Raw genomic sequence first — 6,043 nt, 5'->3', positions numbered from 1 at the left:
TGTGTGAGTGTGTGTGTGTGTCAATCTGGGGGACAGGACACCCTGTGACAAATCCTCCAGAAATATGCATCTCTCTCTGTTTCTTCCACATTGTGTCTCATTCTTTGTCCCTGTCTCTTTCCCTGTCTTTATCCTGCTCTGTCTCAGCCTGTCTCTCTTTCTCCATATCTCATACTCTGTCTCTCATCGTTTGACTCTTTCTGTTACCCTCTCGCTCGTTCTGCCTTGCTCCCTTTCTCTAGCTCTCTCTGGGTCATTCTCTTTCTCTCTCTCCCTGCGCCCCTCTGTTTCCATCTCCCTTTCTGAATCTGTCCTGTTCGTTCTGTATTTTCCTCTCTGTCTCTTTCACTCACCTTCTCTCTCACTTCTGGTTTCCAGTTGTGTGTCCAACTCTGTCTCTATTTCTTTCTCTCTCTGTCTTCCTCTTTCTGCCATGGTCTTGCCCCCTCTATGTCTCCTTCCCTCTCCCTCTCTCCCTGTCTCTCTCACTCTATTTGTCACCCTTTCTCTGGGAGGCTAAGTGTGGAAGTGAGTCTAAAAGGTGATAATTTTTCAAGGGAGCAGGTTAAATTTTCCTGAATAATTAAATTCTTCTCAGCTCATGAGAAATGCATGTGCCAGTAAGACATCACATTTGTTTGGGAAGGATGTCCTGGCTCTCTCTGGGACTATCTGAGCTCCCATTTTTGGGCAGCCATTGAATACTTCACAGTCTGTAACACAGGAGCAACACTTCACCTCTGCTCGTCAGTCGCTGCTCACCACTAAAGGCGTTCAAGACTAGGCTAAAGGTGACACTGACTTTCAGGGAACATTGAGGTTCTCCTGAATGGACACCAGAACCGAAGGGAAGTTTTTCCATAATGCAGCTTGGACAGAGTTGGCTGCAGAGGTCAGTGCCTGGGAGTGTCTCCAGAGAAACAGCCTTCAGTGGCACAAGGGCACATCTGATCTGTGCCATGCCAAGGTATGTGCCACTATCTGCTCAAAGCTCCATGAGAGTGTGAATTAGCTTCGTGAAGTTGGCACTGCACGCGACTGTCACTCCCCGAGGCTAAGCGCCAGGTGTCTCTATCAGACACCTCCAGCAGAGTTGATGTCAGTCATTGGTTGCAGCTACTGAGATATTTGTATCATCGATAGTCACAGGTGAGGTACCGGAAGACTGGAGGTTGGCTAACAGGGTGCCACTGTTTAACAAGGGTGGTAAGGACAAGCCAGGGAACTATAGACCAGTGAGCCTGACGTCGGTGGTGGGCAAGTTGTTGGAGGGAATCCTGAGGGACAGGATGTACGTGTATTTGGAAAGGCAAGGACTGATTAGGGATAGTCAACATGGCTTTGTGCGTGGGAAATCATGTCTCACAAACTTGACTGAGTTTTTTGAAGAAGTAACAAAGAGGATTGATGAGGGCAGAGTGGTAGATGTGATCTATTTGGACTTCAGTAAGGTATTCGACAAGGTTCCCCATGGGACACTGATTAGCAAGGTTAGATCTCATGGAATACAGGGAGAACTAGCCATTTGGATACAGAACTGGCTCAAAGGTAGAAGACAGAGGGTGGTGGTTGAGGGTTGTTTTTCAGACTGGAGGCCTGTGACCAGTGGAGTGCCACAAGGATCGGTGCTGGGTCCTCTACTTTTCATCATTTATATAAATTATTTGGATGTGAACATAGGAGGTATAGTTAGTTTGCAGATGACTCCAAAATTGGAGGTTTAGTGGACAGCAAAGAACATTACCTCAGATTACAATGGGATCTTGAACAGATGGGCCAATGAAGTTTAATTTAGATAAATGTGAGATGCTGCATTTTGGGAAAGCAAATCTTAGCAGGGCTTATACACTTAATGGTAAGGTCCTAGGGAGTGTTGCGGAACAAAGAGACCTTGGAGTGCAGGTTCATAGCTCCTTGAAAGTGGAGTCGCAGGTAGATAGGATAGTGAAGAAGGCGTTTGGTATGCTTTCCTTTATTGGTCAGAGTATTGAGTACAGGAGTTGGGAGGTCATGTTGTGGCTGTACAGGACATTGGTTAGGCCACTGTTGGAATATTGCGTGCTATTCTGGTCTCCTTTCTATCGGAAAGAAGTTGTGAAAAGTGAAAGGATTCAGAAAAGATTTACAAAAATGTTGCCAGGGTTGGAGGGTTTGAGCTACAGGGAGAGGCTGAACAGGCTGGGGCTGAGGGGTGACCTTATAGAGGTTTATAAAATCATGAGGGGCATGGATAGGATAAATAGACAAAGTCTTTTGCCTGGGTTGGGGGTGTCCAGAACTAGAGGGCATCAATTTAGGGTGAGAATGGAAAGATATAAAAGAGACCTAAGCTGCAACCTTTTCACTCAGAGGGTGGTACGTGTATGGAATGAGCTGCCAGAGGATGTGGTGGAGGCTGGTACAATTGCAACATTTAAGAGGCATTTGGACGGGTATATGAATAGGAAGGGTTTATAGGGATATGGGCCGGGTGCTGGCAGGTGGGACCAGATTGGGTTGGGATATCTGGTCGACATGGATGGGTTGGACCAGAGGGTCTGTTTCCGTGCTGTACATCTCTATGACTCTATGGCTCTATGTACAATGTTCATACTGCAGTGTCCTTGCCTCTCACATTGGCCTGGGATCACTGTGAAAGCAGGAAAGCAGCTCCAACTCTCAGCAGCTCACACGCCATCAGCTCACTGGCCTTCCATCATGGACACTCCCCCGAGCTCCTCATCAAGGGGCAAGGATACAGCCAACACCAAAGATGGCCTTGGGATGAAGCCCTCACTCTTTAATAAAAGCAACAATCTGTGGTGGCTGGAGATCTGAAACAAACACAGAGAATATTGGAGAAACTCAGCAAGTCTGGCAGCACCTGTGAAGAGAGAAGTAAAGAGTTAACCTTTTGAGTCCAGTATGATTCTTCTCCTGACATTTACTCATCCATGATTGGCCTTTAATGACTGTGGCTCTGAATCAGCCATTGTTCAGAACCCTGGAGGAGTGAACATGATGGACCGTATATTACAGAACAGGCCAGACCCTCCTCAAAATATTTTAAGAAGGTAGCAGAGACCCTAACGTTTTCCTATTAAAGGCAGGCATGGAGTGTGTGTGCCAGGAGTGATGCAGCTGGTCAAACATAGAAGATAGAAAAGTACAGCACAGAACAGGCCCTTGGCCAACGATGTTGTGCTGAGGTTTAATCCTAATGTAAAATATAATAACCTACACACCCCTTAACTCACTGCTACCCATGTGCATGTCCATTAGTCGCTTAAATGTCCACAATGACTCTGCTTCCACCACGACTGCTGGTAACACATTCCATACATTCACAACTCTCTGCGTAAAGAACCTACCTCTGACGTCTCCTTTATACCTTCCTCCTAATATCTTCAAACTATGACTCCTCGTACCGGTCAATCCTGCTCTGGGGAAAAATCTCTGGCTATTCCTCTCATTATTTTGTACACCTCGATCAGGTCTCCTCTCTTCCTCCTTCTCTCCAGAGAGAAAAGTCCAAGCTTAGTCAACCTTTCTTCATAAGGCAAGCCCCCCAGTCCAGGCAGCATCCTGGTAAACCTTCTTTGCACCCTCTCCAAAGCCTCTGTATCTTTCCTATAGTAGGGCGATCAGAACTGGACACAATATTCCAAGTGTGGTCTCACCAGGGACTTGTAGAGCTGCAGCAAAACCTCGCGGCTCTTAAACTCAACCCTCCTGTTAATGAAATCCAAAACACCGTATGCTTTCTGAACAACCCTATCCACTTGGGTGGCAACTTTGAGGGATCTATGTACTTGCACACCCAGATCCCTCTGTTCCTCCACACTGCCAAGAATCCTGTCTTTAATCCTATATTCAGCATTCGCGTTCGACCTTCCAAAATGCATCACTTCGCATTTATCCAGGTTGAACTCCATCTGCCATTTCTCAGCCCAGCTCTGGATCCTGTCTGTGTCACATTGCAACCTGCAATACCCCTCGATACTATCAATGGCACCTCCAACCTTTGTGTCATCTGCAAATTTACTAACCCACCCCTCAACCTCCTCATCCAAAACATTTATAAAAACCACGAAGAGCAGAGGCCCAAGAACAGAGCCCTGCAGGACCCCACTCAATACTGTCCTCCAGGCAGAATACTTTCCATCTACAACCACTCTCTGCCTTCTGTCAGCCAGCCAATTCTGAATCCAGATAGCCAAATCTCCCTGCATCCCATACCTCCTGACTTTATGAATGAGCCTACCATGGGGAACCTTATCAAATGCCTTGCTGAAGTCCATGTGCACCACATCCACTGCTTGACCCTCGTTGAACTGTCTTGTCACCTCCTCAAACAACTCAATAAGATTTGTGAGGCATGATCTGCCCCTCACAGAGCCATGCTGACTGCCTTTAATCACACTAGGCTTTGCCAAATAGTCATAAATCCTATCCCTCAGAATTCTTTCCAAAACCCTTGCTGACCACAGATGTAAGACCGACTGGTCTGTAATTGCCAGGGATTTCCCTATTCCCCTTCTTGAAAAGAGGAACAACATTTGCCTCCTTCCAATCCTCCGGTACAACTCCTGTGGAGAGTGAGGAGGTAAATATCCTCGCCAGCGGCTTCACAACCTCCTTTCTCGCTTCCCGGAGCAGCCGAGGATAAATCTGGTCTGGCCCTGGGGACTTATCAATCTTAACGTTTTCCAAAATTTCCAGCACATCATCTTCATCAATCTTGATCTGGTCAAGACTGTATCCCAGCTCCTCAAAGTTCTCATTCACAACAAGGTCCCTTTCCTTGGGGAAAACTGAAGCAAAAAACTCATTTAGGGCTTCCCCGATCTGCTCAGACTCCAGGCACAAGTTCCCTCCGCTATCCCTGATCGGCCCTACCTTCTCCCTGATCATTCTCTTATTCCTCACGTATGAGTAAAATGCCTTTGGGTTCTCCCTAATCCTTCTTGCCAAACCTTTTTCGTGCCCCCTCCTGGCTCTCCACAGTCCATTTCTGAGCTCCTTTCTAGCAAGCCTGTAATCCTCTAAAGCTGTGCTAGATCCGTGCTACCTCCACCTTAGCTGCCTTCTTCCTTTTGATGAGAAGTTCCTCTGTTCTTGTCATCCAAGGTTCCTTAATCTTACCCCTTCTTACTTGTCTCAGAGGAACAAATTCGTGCATGACTCGCAACAACTGCTCCTTAAATAGTTTCCACATGTCTGCTGTGCCCTTTCTGTGGAACAATTGCTCCCAGTCTGTACTTCCCAACTCCTGTCTGATAGCGTCATAATTTCCTTTCTCCCAATTAAATATCTTCCCCTGGTAACTGCTCCTTTCCCTCTCCAAGGCTATGGTGAATGTGAGGCAGTTGTGGTCACTGTCACCAAAGTGTTCTCCCATCGCGAGATCTGACACCTGTCCTGGCTTGTTGCCGAGCACCAAATCCAAAATGGCCTCTCCCCTCATCAGTCTGTCCACATACTGAGTAAGGAAACCCTCCTGAACACACCTGACAAAAATGGTTCCATCCAAACCATCTGCACTAAGGAGGTTCCAGTCAATATTGGGGAAGTTGAAGTCACCCATAACAACAACCCTGCTACATCTGCATTTTTCCAAAATCTGCCAGCTCATGAGTTCTTCAATCTCCCTACTGCTACTATGGGGTCTGTAGAAAACCCCCAATGTGGTGGCTGTTCCTTTGCTGTTCCTAACTTCCACCCATACTGACTCAGCAGACAAACTTTCCTCAACAATCTTCGTTTCTGTAGCTATGATGCTCTCTCTGATTAGCAATGCCACACTCCCTCCTCTTTTTCCACCCTCCCTGGTCTTTTTAAATGTTCCAAACCCTGGAACATCAAGTACTCATCCCTGCCCCTGTGAAACCCACGTCTCCGTTATGGCCACAACATCGTAGCCCCAAGTACTGATCCATGCTCTAAGTCCGTCACTCTTATTTCGGACACTCCTTGCATTAAAGCAGACACACTTTAACTGATCCCTTTGTTTCATCACGTGAGAAACCTTCCTGATAGATTCACTGCATACTGTCCCTGCCCC

This window comes from Chiloscyllium plagiosum, chromosome 23 (assembly GCF_004010195.1).
Source record: "Chiloscyllium plagiosum isolate BGI_BamShark_2017 chromosome 23, ASM401019v2, whole genome shotgun sequence".
Taxonomy (NCBI): Eukaryota; Metazoa; Chordata; class Chondrichthyes; order Orectolobiformes; family Hemiscylliidae; genus Chiloscyllium; species Chiloscyllium plagiosum.
Note: the sequence above shows the minus strand (reverse complement) of the source record.